Source organism: Trachinotus anak, unplaced genomic scaffold (assembly GCF_046630095.1).
Source record: "Trachinotus anak isolate AG129_WGS33_773 ecotype Australia unplaced genomic scaffold, CSIRO_AGI_Tana_v1 ptg000003l, whole genome shotgun sequence".
In the NCBI taxonomy this organism is placed as follows: domain Eukaryota; kingdom Metazoa; phylum Chordata; class Actinopteri; order Carangiformes; family Carangidae; genus Trachinotus; species Trachinotus anak.
This window is the reverse complement of record NW_027273854.1, coordinates 4,959,745-4,974,509: the sequence shown is the minus strand read 5'-3', so window position 1 is coordinate 4,974,509 and position 14,765 is coordinate 4,959,745. Positions and strand designations below refer to the sequence as shown.

General features: G+C 40.1%; 1 protein-coding gene and 8 non-coding genes across 10 annotated transcripts in view; 6 read left to right on the top strand and 3 right to left on the bottom strand.

The window, feature by feature from the left end:
- The window catches only part of gjc1 (gap junction protein gamma 1), a 50,348-nt gene that overhangs the window by 9,325 nt on the left and 26,258 nt on the right, over positions 1 to 14,765 (bottom strand). The window contains exon 1 of one of the 2 annotated variants that reach the window (XM_071468260.1): positions 3,450 to 3,679. The exons of the other annotated variant lie outside the window; for it this stretch is intronic. The gene's annotated coding sequence lies outside the window, so the exon portion shown is untranslated. Of the gene's footprint in view, positions 1 to 3,449; positions 3,680 to 14,765 lie in introns of those variants that run through there. 2 annotated transcript variants of the gene reach the window in all.
- On the top strand, positions 6,438 to 6,509 carry trnac-gca (transfer RNA cysteine (anticodon GCA)). The gene has a single exon. It is a non-coding gene; the product is annotated as a tRNA-Cys (tRNA).
- On the top strand, positions 9,658 to 9,729 carry trnac-gca (transfer RNA cysteine (anticodon GCA)). The gene has a single exon. It is a non-coding gene; the product is annotated as a tRNA-Cys (tRNA).
- trnac-gca (transfer RNA cysteine (anticodon GCA)) lies at positions 11,263 to 11,334 on the top strand. Its single transcript has one exon. It is a non-coding gene; the product is annotated as a tRNA-Cys (tRNA).
- Positions 11,833 to 11,904, bottom strand: trnas-acu (transfer RNA serine (anticodon ACU)). The gene has a single exon. It is a non-coding gene; the product is annotated as a tRNA-Ser (tRNA).
- On the top strand, positions 12,350 to 12,421 carry trnac-gca (transfer RNA cysteine (anticodon GCA)). The gene has a single exon. It is a non-coding gene; the product is annotated as a tRNA-Cys (tRNA).
- trnac-gca (transfer RNA cysteine (anticodon GCA)) lies at positions 13,122 to 13,193 on the top strand. Its single transcript has one exon. It is a non-coding gene; the product is annotated as a tRNA-Cys (tRNA).
- trnac-gca (transfer RNA cysteine (anticodon GCA)) lies at positions 13,815 to 13,886 on the top strand. The gene has a single exon. It is a non-coding gene; the product is annotated as a tRNA-Cys (tRNA).
- Positions 14,431 to 14,502, bottom strand: trnac-gca (transfer RNA cysteine (anticodon GCA)). The gene has a single exon. It is a non-coding gene; the product is annotated as a tRNA-Cys (tRNA).

Here is a 14,765-nt window from a genome sequence, read left to right as displayed (position 1 = left end):
AAAAAAATCTGCATATGTTGGTTGTAAGACAAACTAAAATATAATTTTGTACACACACTTAATGCAGATTTGCAAATGTGCAGGGCAATACAAAATATGTACAGGATGTACAGAGGTCAGAGGTCACTGTCCCAATGGTCTGAGAGGAAAAGCTTTTTCTGACTCTCTCTTATTGGGTTGTTGATGAACAGTTAATAAACTGCAACATGAATAAAGGGGGAGTTTATATATTTTTTCTCTATCCCCTCGCTCTGCCTCTAAACTGTTTGTCTACATATTCATGCTCTGATACAGTTTATGCAGATCCTTGTATAAACACACGTACCCACACAGGCACAAAGCCACATTCATATTACTAAAGGCAGGCCAGCGGCAGTCTGGATAATGAACGTACTGTAAATGGTAGAAATAAAGCTCTAATGAGTTTATGTAAGGCGAACAGATTTATTAGCCTCTGGATGAACTTTAATCAAGTGAAGCATACAAACGTACATTTATAGACAAACAAAACGTTATTAAGCTGCTACAAGAAACTATTACTGTACATGATATCAATCAATGTTTTGTGTGGCCAGTGTATTTAAAGATTATATTATTTAGTGCCCCATTCAAAGACAAACATCTGTACAGATGCTGCAGCTGCTGCCCATCAGTCAGCTCACAGCACAGATGCACTTTTTCCCTTTGTGAGGTATGAATGTCAGTCCAGGCTTCAGGTAAACTGAAGGCCCCCCCCCCCCCCCCCCCCCCCCCCCCACCCACCCCACCCCATGAATTTTATATTTAGCTTTCAGTAATAAAAATCCAGTGAGTAACACTGTGCAATAAACTGATTCTCATGTTTTTATACATGTTCTCATTAAATTTACAGGAGATTCATGAATTTCTAAAAAATAAAATTTTATTACCTCAGTGTAGCTGATGAAAGCAGGTTTATTGCAGGTGAGTAACATGTGCTGCAGAGTGATTTACAGCTATAACTCTACATCAGCGCATATCTTTTTTAATTTATTTTTTACTGTTAACAGGGATAAAAGTGTCTGGTTGATAAAACTTAAGGGCTCTGATTTGTTTTCTCATCCTTGCTGTCTTCTACCAGTCTCATATGCAGTAGCAACTAATGACCATATAATACAATATTATGTAAATTTCTTTTTCTTCAGGGCTGCTTGAAGTTATCAAGATATTTGCTGCTATCACTCAATGCAGCATGAATGATGATTGACATAATATCATCACTGAGCTAGAATATCCATTCTGCAATGCTATTACCATGACAAATATAAGCTGTAATTTTTGTCAAATGTGGAAAATTGCAAATGAGAACAGAGAGTCAATAAACCCAGACAGAGCTGGTTGTTAATCCACAGTCACCAAATAAACTTCACACTTGTTAATTCAAACCCTCTGCACTCACAGAGAAAAGAGGTCAGGTAATATAGTATTAAAACTATAATTATACGACAGCCTTCACTGTCAAAGCAGAATTTTTGAGTGAGGCAAAGCTAGAGAGAGAATAAAAGCAGTTGAAAGACAGAAAGGTTAATTACGCTGCTAGCTTCAAAAGGATGGTTCTGTCTGTGTGAGGGAGTCACATTTTAACATTTTACATTAACAAAAATCCTCAACGAAAATTTAATCGGAGAAGATCCAGACCAAAGCTAGCCTTTTAAAACTGTCCTCGCCCCTGATAACAAAGTGCTGCAGTGTGTGTGTAGATTTAATTTTCTGGCCTTGTAAAGCTTAAAGAAAGAGGTACATCTTTATACCACAAATTTACGATGTAGCTAATAATTGAGATGGAAATTCAGGCACAGTGAGGCCTATTGTGTGAGTGCCACCTGTCAATAGCCTTTGAGATTCTTTTAAACTATTGTCATCCAAAAATGAATGAATTACTTAATAAATTTCGATATCAGGGTCACTCCAGTGCCAGTGGGTCAGTTTGCTGTCGATATTATTATTTCATTGAAGTTAATTTCATAAAAGAGCCAGCTAATGCTTTCTTTAAAGAAAATAAAAAAGCCACAATGAAAGTATCAAAGAGCTATGAGAGGGATGGCTGGGACCTGTGAGCAGGTTCTGTTAACACTGACGCTCCTCTGACTGTCCTTGTTTGAGGGTCACTCCCACAGCGCCCACTCCCACTGTTCTGCCATCAGCATCCTCAGGCTTCACTGATGCCCTCCTGAGCCTCCACCTTGTCCCACACAGACGGCACAGATCGAACTAATCTGCTCACCCAGTAGCTGGCCGGACATCTGTCCTCCTCTTCCTCTCTGGATCATTATATGTGGGTTAAATCGTGGCTGCCTTGGTGCTCAGAGACCCCATCGAAAAACCAGAAAATTTATGTCGTAAAAAGGTCACACATCAGCTTGTGAATTCACAATATGAGTAGAGATAAATACTATAACAGCGCCGTGGAGGACCGACTGCCAGCAAAATGCTCGGCTTAAAAAGCACAGAGGGGGGGTCTTATGTTGTGGTTCCCCTTCTCCTGCAATGACGGGCTGGATAAGCTCCTTTGTTAGGCACTCAGAGATATTCAAATCACCCAAAAAAAAAATAAAAAATCCAACAAAGCTAAAAAATGGATTTCTTATCAACATTTTCTGGGGGTTTTTTTTAGCAGCAAATTTGTCCTTGACGTGAATAATAAACATCCATTCCCAGAGTGACTTTGCATTAATCTGAATTCACCCACAGAAGGTTATCAGAGTTGTTAATCATATCCATTTCATAGGCTAATCTCTACCAGATTGCATGGTGCATATATTTACGCAGGGACACACACACACACACACACACACAAACATACACACACACAAACACAGACATGAAACTTACTTGCAGAGTGATCAACACACGCGGCCATGAAACACAAATAAACTAGAAATTCCAAAGCAGTGAGTCGAGAGAGGACCCCAGTGTTGGGCCTCTGGCTGATAAAACGAGTAGAAGAAGATATAAAGAAAGTCACATCAGGAGAAACTTACTAGTGAACACTTTGTTGTGTGGTAAAATGTGAGAAACTCTTGAGAAGAGGAAGTCTTTGTTGAGATGGATATGGATGAATGAATGTGCTATTCTTATTCATTTTGCACAAGGGAGGCGAGTAGTGGAGAAGCGTTCCTCCCTCTGAGTTCGTGGGAAACGAAAAATTCCCTCATTAGCAGTGTCCGAAGGGAAGAAACGTAACAGTGAACCGGTTCCATATGTTACAGGAAGAATCTCTGAGGCAGGAGCAGCCTCTCTGTGTGCATCTGTGCCTTTTGTTGAGCTTCGTGTGGATAAAAATGACTTTTAAATGTTAGAAATATAACTTCTCCTAAAGACGGGTTCAGGACCATCAATTAAATTCACTTTCAAATGAATACATACAAAAAAACAAGCACATACAGACAACACACAAGCTGCAAAGTCAAGTGATGAAGCAGCATACTCACTCTACTCCTTCTCTCCCAGATGCCAGGTACTGCGTCCTTTGTCTCTCAACCTGAGGCCCCTCATCTCTGTCTCTTCGTCTCACTTACCCTCCTTTACATACCCCTTAACCTTGAGTGACATCAAATGGCCCTGACCTAAAATAAACGACAGCATCCCGACAACAAAAAAAAACAACTGAAAACAAAACCTGCAGCTCGGCGGCCGATCTCTCATGAAGCGCCTCTGTGTGTGTGCTTAACCAAGTGTGAGCTCTTCCTGAAAGGGAGAGGAATGAGGGAGGCAGAGCATCTTGCCTCTCTCCCTGTGGTACACTCTCACAATGGTCCTCACTTACCCCCTCATCCCCTCCAAACTGGGTCATGGCTGGGGGTGGGGATGGGTGTGTGTTTTTTTTTATGTGTGGTGATGATGAGGATGAGGATGAGGAGGTGGCGGTGGTGGTGGTGGTGGGATTTTAATACCCTTTGGAGGGGTGAAGGGAGGGTGAAGTCTGGGGTCGACAGACAGTGATGGGAGGGGAAGTACATGGTTTTTGGAGGTAAATGATTCTCAACCCACTGACTCTCTGAGGAGCAGGACAGGATGGGGCTTTCAGGAAAGGGTTAGAGTGGCAATTAAAAATCTGGCCTTTGTGCTTTATAACCCTGTTATTATGCATCTTGGATGGATGGATTTAAAAGTGCTGCATGTGGTCTTTTGAGACCCGGACATCCTTATTAAATAATTTAAATATCTGGGGTATTTTCTCCACTTGATGAAAAGTTTTGTGATTGGTGTGTGGAAATGTTAAATGTTGTTAAATTAAGCTTTTAGTAGAAAAAAAAATACTGATAAGAGATAACTGTAAGTAGGAGCAGTTATATCAGTGCAAACAGAGGCTTTCGAACATGTTTATTGATTGAAAATGTCTGTGGATGGCGATGTCAGTCTTTCCACCACTTTGGTTCAGACTGACATCAACAACAACTATTGGATGGACTGTGATGAACATTCATGGTCCCCAGAGGATGAATCCCAAAGACTTCAGTGATCCCCTGACCTTTCCTCTAATGCCACCATGAAGTTTACCTCCCTGGTTTTTAGTAAAATGTCTCAACAACTATTGGATGGATGGCCTTAAAATATGGTACAGTTCCCCTCAGGATATATTGAAATAACCTTGATGATTCCCTGGCCTTTTTATTTACTGGCAAATCAAGTCAAAATTTAAATTTGTCTAATAATTTGTTTTATGGCCAAAACAAGAACCTGCAAAACTGACCTCAGATGTTTTGAAATATATTATGATTACAGAGAGTTTTGCTATTGCTACATAGCTAATGTTAGCATTAACAGCTTACTACCAGTCTAGAAGAAATGTTGCGAGTTCAGCATCAGACCTCATTCCTTTATTCACCAAGAGCTGTCTCTAGAGGTGGAAAGCAACCCTCCTCTTTTGCTTTTATTTTTATCACTGAAGTTAGCATGCTAACCAGCTATCTTTCACTTTCTGATACGAGTCACTGTATTGTCAAATCCGCCTTGAAGAAGTAGCACCATTCAGAGGGCGTATTATAACCTCTTGTGTTACAAAAATGGCTGAAGTTCTTTGCAAGACTGGTGAGTAAACAGCTGTAAATGCTAATGTTGCCTATGTAGCAATAGCTAAACTCACAAATAGCTCCTTTAATAAATCATAAAAAAAAATTAATGGGACCTTTATCAGGATCAGGACAAGTTATCAGATTATGTGTAAATAATTAGAAGTGGCAGATAAATTCATAGTGAATTTTAATATTTGCATCAAAAAGTATTATTTGTACCATATTCACAGTATAATTTGGACAACTGGCAGCGAGTTCCATCCCAAGTCCAATGTGTCAAAGTTTAACAAATAATTGATGCCCAATATGCTGCCTCTTATGAATGCCAGTGGATTTGGGGCCCTGAGAGAAACCCTTGAGCTGCCAACACTGAAAAAAACTACTGACACTAGTTTGAACAGAGAGTTGTTAGAAAAGTCATGAGAGGACACTGAACTCAGAGATAAAAGTTGGGGAATATCCACATGATCAGCTAACCCTGGCCAGTCTAGTGCTCAATGATTTATGTCAACCATATACAGTAGTCTCTGCTTGCAGAAGTATGGAGGCATGGTTATTATCCTCCCCATCCCTTTCAGCCTGCACGCCCTCCTCACTCCATCACTGCACCGCCTCCCTCATGCCCTCTCATGGAGCCATAATCAGGCAGCGCTGTGAACAATAAAAGATGTTCGTTTGATATTGTCCAAATCCACTCACCAGCAGTGGTTGCTCAAATTAGGACTGCACGCTATCTCAGGGTCTTTTCTTATCGCTCTCTTCAGAGCGGACCAGTTGCTATCACTACATTTCACAGATCACGCGCTGAGTATAAATCCTCTTTAAATTCACATCATGTCGCTCAAAGTCAAAGTTTCTGTTAAATGTTTTTTTTTTAATGTATGGCTATTTTTTTTCATAAGTAGTGAAATGTATTTTTTGGACATGTCATCTTGAATAATTTGCCATTCTCATCTCCTTTTGATGAGAGTAGATATTTTTTTTCAGCCTGACAGATTTTTATGGACAGCCACTCTTGATGTGGAGATGGCGTTGGTGCTGATGTTGACGACAGTGATGCTAATGATTATTTAAAACCATCACAGAAAAACACACACACACACACTCACATAGCTATAATATAAGCACTAAGGAGGAATGATGGCAATTATTCACAGTCAAACAGACTAACGGCCTTTTCCTCTGTGAGAGTTTGACAGCAGATTGAAAAGTCCCCAAATTATGGTCAAACTCAAACTTGTGAGAAACACACACTAAATCACTTTATAAGTTCCCTTTTTTTAATCTGTGTGAGGGTTTGTTTATCTTTGCAGACTCAGCCACCACAGGGGCAGTGATGATGTATTTTAGTTTCTGCTGACATAAAGTGGAACAAGTTACTGTCACTATCTGTGACAGAAACAAGGGGGTATAGCTCAGTGGTAGAGCATTTGACTGCAGATCAAGAGGTCCCCAGTTCAACTCTGGGTGCCCCCTCTAGAAAAAGTGCTTACAGTTGATTATACTACACATCACAATTCCTACTCGGTGGCTGCTACATTAAAAATTCATCATAGCATCGCTTTATGCCTGCAGAACGTCTCTGTCACACCAGCTCTCTTTGCCAACTCCACAACTCATATTATATATGACGTCTAAACAGGGTTGCAGTGTTTTAATTCTGGAAAAGCCACAAAAGGAAGACGGCTCAAACCAGAAATTTTGCACACTAAATGCAATCGATTTTTAAGTGTGCTGTTGCTAGATACTATTCTCAACAAAATGGGAAATGAAAATTAAATTGTGGGTGGTGGTGGTGAAAGAGCTCCAGTAAGATCCTGGAAAAAAAGAAAATTAATCTTGAGAAAGACATTTTACTTTTTCACTAACTCTTAGAATAGAGCAGTTCAGTCTGATGACTTCTATGAAGACTAACAGCTAAAACTGTAGAATATGATCATTAATTTGTGGCATATACTGTATTTAGTATGTTGTTTAGATTTAGGCACAGCTACTGAATATGGAAGTAATATAGAGAATGAGTGTGCTCAATGGGTGCACAAGCAGGGGCCAAGGGGCCCCTGGCATGTTGGAAAAGCAATCATGTGTCCAAGAACACGTAAAACAACATCAACCCATTGAAAGGTTCCCAGATTAAAGTTTTAAATATGTTTAAAAAAAATTGAATTACTGCACCGTGGTTGTTTGAAATATGGTCACAACCTCTCCTCCTGTTTCTGAGTTACAGCACTGAATAATGGCCAGAAGTGTTTCAGAACATTATGATGTCACAATAAAGTTGACCTTTGACATTTTGGAAATAAAATGTCACCATGTCATTTTATCCTATTAGACATTTGTGAGAAATTGTGTCATAATTAGTTTTGCTTATTATGGCCAAAAACATGTTTTGTGAGGTCACAGTGACCTTTGACCACCAAGATCTTATCAGTTCATTCACCAAATGGACATTTGTTTAAAATTTGACGGGGGACCCTTGAGGAGTTCCTGAGACAACCTGAAACCATAAAGCCTCAGGCCCTGACTGATGCCTGCATGGAGGCATAAGAAACTGTGGGGCTGTACTCATTTGGGTCCAGTCCAGGTGCTGTATAATGTGATTTTGGCACGGAACTAACTGTTATCTATTATCAGTCTATTATCCTCCCTGGAGATAATTTCCCATGAACAAAACATTGTTTCTGGCTACAACTTTTCAGCCTTAAGAGCATGAATCTGGGCCTCCATCCCTGCTGCACATCGTTACGCACACTAGGACTGTGTAAAACAATATTAAAGTAACATAAGGTGCATAAACGTCATTATATGGATAACATAAAGAATACATACGAATATATGATGCATGTAGTTTGAGACCTTGGGGAACTCGTCGTATCATGCTATTTCCCATACTGCTCCACAGGAACAATTTCACTGCTTGGCATATGCACCAACTTATCATAACTGTACATCTTCTGTCTAAAATAATCTATATTCTGAGCACATATAAGCAGCCTTCAAAAACCATGCATATATCAGCATGTCATAAATCAGACCGCTCATAGATGGACTGAGGAGACTGGGGTTGCTTACGTCCCATAATCCTTCAGCCTGTCTGCATAAGCCAAGCTAATTTGGCTCATTTGGACAGTCTATCATCCGTGTAAACATCAAAGCACTTTAAGAAGAGGCCTGAGTGACAGATTTGTCACTTGTATTCTTGTCATTTCTTTGACAATATGGTTCCACTCAGGCCATTACAGAAATCTCTCTATTTTGGAGCTGCAGCCTGACGAGTGGCTATTGATGTGCATTAAGCCTGAGACGGCAGTGTCATCATAAAAACGAGGGCTTAAAGTTTAAGTATAACTCCCTGGGAAAAACAAGATGACAGCGTGCATATTTGGGTGGTCAGTTTGTGAAGTTTACCTCCAGAAAGTTACATTTGAGTGACAACTTTCAAGTTTCTGAGGCCGTCACTTAACTCCAACCAATTAAACTACCACTGTTTTTAAGACTCCCTCCCCTGCTATCAAGTTAACTTAACCTACTCAGTGTTATGTCCCTTCTCCACATCCTGTTTCAACGTCGTGAGAGAGAAAACTTCATTTAATGAGGCCTTTAAGTCACATCTCCAACCAGCAACTGAACCTCTTGAGTCTGTCTGCATATTTTAGACACAGAGTCACAGACAAGAGGAAGAGTTGTTACTGTAAACTGCGTCTGCGGTGTAAAATCAAAACTGGCAACCGATTTGAATAATTACGTTCAAAATTCAATAAAAGGATCATTTCTAGATATGATGAAGAAGAAATCTTCACTGGAATTTTTTTTGAGCCGAAGTGTTGAAACGCTAATTACATCCATCCACCGGTGTAACTAAGAGGCCGAACGTTCGACAGCAGGTCAGGAGGTCCCCTCTTCAGCTCTGGCTGCCTCCACTGCCTCGCATGTTTACACAGTGACAGTGTGAATGTTTTTGTGTCAGTGCATCCAAACTGAAAGTATGAGCAGACAGGAGACTCAGTGGGAAAATAACTGCAGGTCAAAAGAGTCAACACATGACATTGTTTAAAGCTGAAGTGATTGTAGCGTTCCTTTATCTCCAGTCAGTTCAACTGTCAGTTTCATACTGTGCTGTTTCATGCTGGTACATTAGTTTGAGCTCAGTGGGATAATTTAAGCGTGGGACGGTTGGCTGGTTTGTTTGGTCATTAGTGTGCAACACTATATTTAGTTTGCATTGTTTATGGTATCCTTTCTATACCATAAGCCAAGATGTAGATATACATATGTACATGTACAGAGGGGGTATAGCTCAGTGGTAGAGCATCTGACTGCAGATCAAGAGGTCCTCAGTTCAACGCCCCCCCCCCCCCCCCCCCCAGTAATTAGATGATATGATGGAGAAGTGGATCAAATGAATTCAATGTTTTTAGATTATCAATTATCCTGGTAGGTTAGGGAGATTGTAAATTAAATTACGATCTACAGTACATTTATTAATGAGAATTATCACATGAAACAGAGTCAAGATACACAAATAAAGACATGAAAACACATTATTAAATATTTTAGAGAGAGGAAGCGGTTCTCAAATTATAGTTTGTTTAAGAGAAAATTAAACCTTCAGCTGAGAAGCCAAGGGGGTATAGCTCAGTGGCAGAGCATTTGACTGCAGATCAAGAGGTCCCCAGTTCAACTCTGGGTGCCCCCTGTCAGCACTTACAACTGTACCTTTGTCACAATAGTTTGGAAGAGCGGAAGTGGATATGATCGTGGACTATTTGCTATGGGGTGTTTTTACACAGCGCCAGAATAGATGCATAAACACAGGAGAAAATGTTTTATAGGGAGCTATTTTTTTCTGTGTCCGGCTGGAACGGAAAACCTGTAGACTTTCAGGACTCACTAGTCCACAGTTTGACACCTGTGGCTGAGATGTTACAGCATGTTCTGTGTTATATGCCAGTGGTTCCCAGTCTGGACTCAGATTCCTGCTTGTCTCATTCCAGCCTCTGCATGAGGGATAATAGAAAAGCATCATCAACGCTCTCAGACTGAAAGACACAGCATAATGGTTCAACACATTTTGTGCTGACTTAAATAGATATAGTTTACACAAGAGGTACCCCAATTTAATCTGAGGACCTCTTGATCTGTAGTCAAATGCTCTGCCACTGAGCTATACCCCCTCTAACTTTGACTTTGCATAAATTGTTCTGTGTTGTCCATGCAATGACCCTTAAACACAGAATAGCTATATTGTATGCATGAATAGATCTTGGCTGATGGATGGATATTTTTTTTATATATATACATATATAAAGGGGGTATAGCTCAGTCTATAGTTTGATGCTCGTACATCAGTTTGTGCTCAGTAGGATAATTTAAATGTGATGGTTGGCCGGTTTGCTTGTTTATTAGTGTGCAACACTATTTAATTTGCATTTTTTATGGTGTGCTTTCTTTAACCCCTATATACATATATCTCTCACACTCAATATCATAGGGCAAGATGTACATATGTACACACATTTGGGGTACAGGGGTATAACTCACACAGCATTTGACTGCGGATCAATAGGTCCCAGTTTCAACTGTGGGTGCCCTCTTGGAAAAAAACATGGTATAGAAAAGTAAATGTGTCCTGTACAAATACTGATCTCATGATGCTGCACTCTAAAACATGTTTTTTTAACTGTGCATATAGTGTATTTATACCCACATAGCACAGTAGAGAGGCTAAGTGTCTGCAGCTCAGAGATCAGATGATATTATGGAGAAGTGGATCTTGATTTTTTTAGAATATCATTATCGTGGTAAATGAGAGAGATAGTAATTTTCCCTTAAATAGATATAGTTTACACAAGAGGTACCCCGATTTAATCTGAGGACCTCTTGATCTGTAGTCAAATGCTCTGACTACAGATCATTTGTATAGTCTACAGTATAGTCACACTTATAGTCACACATCATTTCATGCTTAGCTGAAAAAGTCCTTAACCATAGGCAACCTTTTGTTGCAATAAGTGTGAAAGAGATCAGCTGACCAGAAGGGGAGAGCATCCACTATAGGTAAAGTTGTTTAACAAAACAGAATCATAACACTGACAGAGGTTATATTCACAAATATAAAAAAACACATTTTTAGATAGATTTAGAGTGCAGGAGAGAATTAGTTTGAATTAGTTTTATTCATCTACGCACTTTTTTTATTTTCCAGAGAAACCATAGCCATCCAGAACAAGGGGGTATAGCTCAGTGGTAGAGCATTTGACTGCAGATCAAGAGGTCCCCAGTTCAACTCTGGGTGCCCCCTGTGAGACTTGCATTTACACATTTGTGAAAATGTCTTTGAAGTGCAAGAATGGATATGACTGTGTACTATTGTCCTTGGAGTATTTTTACAAAGAGCCAGAATAAATGCATAACCATAAGAAAAATGCACTGGGTTACTTGTAAGCAAAGTTTAGTTCTGTGTGAGAAGATTTAATGTGTTCATTAGCTACTTATCTATTATCTAATTGCAGGAGTATGTGCAAAATGTATGGCTCACTACAAAAACCATTTCGGTGAATCAATAATGGTACAAATTGCTCACCACAGCTTAAACAGCTTGTTCCAATGATTTCATTTACTGCTCAGCTAAATGTTTTTAATGTAAACTTGATCAGCTGTTGAGGCAGAGAGGAGGAATTTATTGGGACAGTTACCTGCAGTGAGGGCCTTTCAGGAGTCATATGAGCTCAGTTTGACACCTGTGGCTGAGACATTACCACATGTTCTGTGTTAACTTATGGAGATATAAGGCTTTCAGAGGGGGCACCCAGATTTGAACTGAGGACCTCTTGATGAGTAGTCAAATGCTCTACCACTGAGCTATACCCCTGACACAATCAAAAACATGGAGATTCCTTTGTTCTGCTTTGTCAATGCAGCACTCTGATGCCTTAAACCCTAAACCCTAAAGAAGCAGAAGAAAATGGATGAATGGTAAATTAAAGAGAATGTAATCTTCCTGCAAGGCTCATTAAAATCTACAGAATAGTCACACTTATAGTCGCTCTTCATTTCATTCTTAGATGAAAAAACCCTTGACTATAGGCAACATTATCTTAGAATAAGTGTGGAAGAAATCAGCTGACCAGAAGTGGAGCATCCACTATAGGTAAAGTTGTCTGACAACACACAATCATTATACTAACAGATACAAACAAAGATATGAAAACACATTATTAGATACTTTAGACAGGGCAGGAGGGAATTATAGTTTTTAATATTGGTCAATGAAGCTTTGTTTAAACAAAAGTCAAACAATGAACCTAACAAAACAAGGGGGTATAGCTCAGTGGGAGAGCATTTGACTGCAGATCAAGAGGTCCCCAGTTCAACTCTGGGTTCCCCCTGTGAACACTAGCAGTGAATACTTTTATACAGCTGGAGAGGAGGAATTAATTAGGATCCAAACCTCACCTATGGTCATGAGATCTGAGGAATGACCAGAAGAATAAGATTGTTTCCTCTGTAGGGTTTCTGGGCTCAGCCTTAGAGATAGGTTGAGGAGCTCAGGCATCCATAGGGAGTTCAGAAAGGAAATGTTGCTCCGTCACATTGAAAGGAGCCAATTGAGGTGGTTAGGGCATCTGATAGGATGCCTCGTGGGCGCCCTCCTTTGGAGGTTTTTTTTGGGTATGTCTAACTGGGAAGAGGCCCTGGGGTAGACCCAGATCTCACTGGAGGGATTACATACTCCATCTGGCCTGTGAATGCCTCGGGATCCCCCAGGAGGAGCTGGAAAATGTTACTGGGCAGAGGGATGTCTGGAATACTCTGCCTGCCACCACCATTAGATGGATGATAAATTATAGAGATTGTATCTTTCTTAGCTGCAAAAGCTCTAAATTATAGCCAACCATTTGTTACAGTAAGTGTGGAAGAAACTTGCAGTGGATAGCATCCACTATAGGTCAAGTTGTCCAACAACACAGAATCATCACACTAACAGACTCAAGATACACAAACTGATACATAAACACACAATATTAAATACCTTAGAGAGGAGGAGGGAATTATAGTTTGTCATGTTGGGGTGAGAAGGTAAAACAAGGGGGTATAGCTCAGTGGTAGAGCATTTGACTGCAGATCAAGAGGTCCCCAGTTCAACTCTGGGTGCCCCCTGTGAATATTTATGTCTACCTTTGTTGATGAAATGGTTTGAAAGAGCAAGAATAGATATGACTATTGATTGTTTTAATACAGAGCTAGGATAAATACATAACCATAAGAAAAATGCACTGGGTTACTTGTAAGCAAAGTTTAGTTCTGTGTGAGAAGATTTAATGTGTTATAGTTCATTAGCTACTTATCTTCTGTTTAATTGCAGGAGTATGTGCAAAATTTATGGCCTCACTACAAAAACCATTTCAGTGAATCAATAATGGTATAAATTGCTTCATTTACTGCTCATCTGTAAACTTTAATGGGAATTGATCCATGTAACTGCAGCCATTGATCAGCTGTTGAGGCAGAGAGGAGGAATTTATTGGAACAGTTACCTGCAGTGAGGTGTGAACGGAAAACCTGGGGACTTTCAGGAGTCACATGAGCTCAGTTTGACACGTGTAGCTGAGACATTACCACATGTTCTGTGTTGACATATGGAGATATAAGGTTTTCAAAGGGGGCACCCAGCTATACCCCCTCATAGGTTCATGACCATGGAGATGTCTCAGTGCAACACAAAACATTAGGTCACAATGCCACGATCTGTGTATATATATGCACACAAATATTGATGTAGGGGGTATAGCTCAGTGGCAGAGCATTTGACTGCAGATCAAGAGGTCCCCAGTTCAACTCTGGGTGCCCCCTGTAAACACCTGCAGGTACCCTTTTTTGCCAAAATGGTTTGGGTGAGCATCTACTGTTCCCATCAGACTTTTTTATATAGAGCCAGAATAACTGCATAACACAAGACAACACAAAAAATGCCATTTGTAACCAAAGTTTAGTTCTATGTGAGATGTTTTAGTTCACTGGGCACTCTTCTTCTTCTGTTTAATTACAAGTACAAATTATCGACTGCTCACCTAAATGTGTTTAAGATAAACTTCAGCCGGAGAGGAGGAATTTATTAGGACAGTCACCTGCAGTGTTAGTGTGAAACGGAAACCTGTGGACTTTCAGAAGTCGCTAGCGCACAGTTTGACACTTGTGGCTGAGATGTTACATGATGTTTTGTGCTGTTTGCCAGTGGTTCTCAGTCTCAGTGTCAGGACTCAGATTCCTGCTAGTTTCCTTCTGGCTATTCAAGCCTCTACATGAGGGATGACAGAAAAGCATCATCAGCGCTCTTAGACTGAAATAAAAAGCATAACAGTTGAATACACTTTGTGGTGGGATGTCAAATTGGTACAGGGGGCACCCAGAGTTGAACTGGGGACCTCTTGATCTGCAGTCAAATGCTCTGCCACTGAGCTATACCCCCTGTACCTTTGTCCCTTGTAGAGCTCCCTTTGTTGTGTTTTGTCCATGTAATGACCCTTAAATATAGCATAGACCCATAATATGCATGCATAGATCTTGGCTGAAGACATGGCGATGGATGGATGGATAATGGGGCTATAGATAGCATATCATAAACAATGTATTCTATAAATAGTGTTGCACACTAATGAACAAACAACCATCTCGTGCAGTTTATGGAAATCATTCTCCTGAGAATTTATTCATGTAAGCACCACAGGAAAA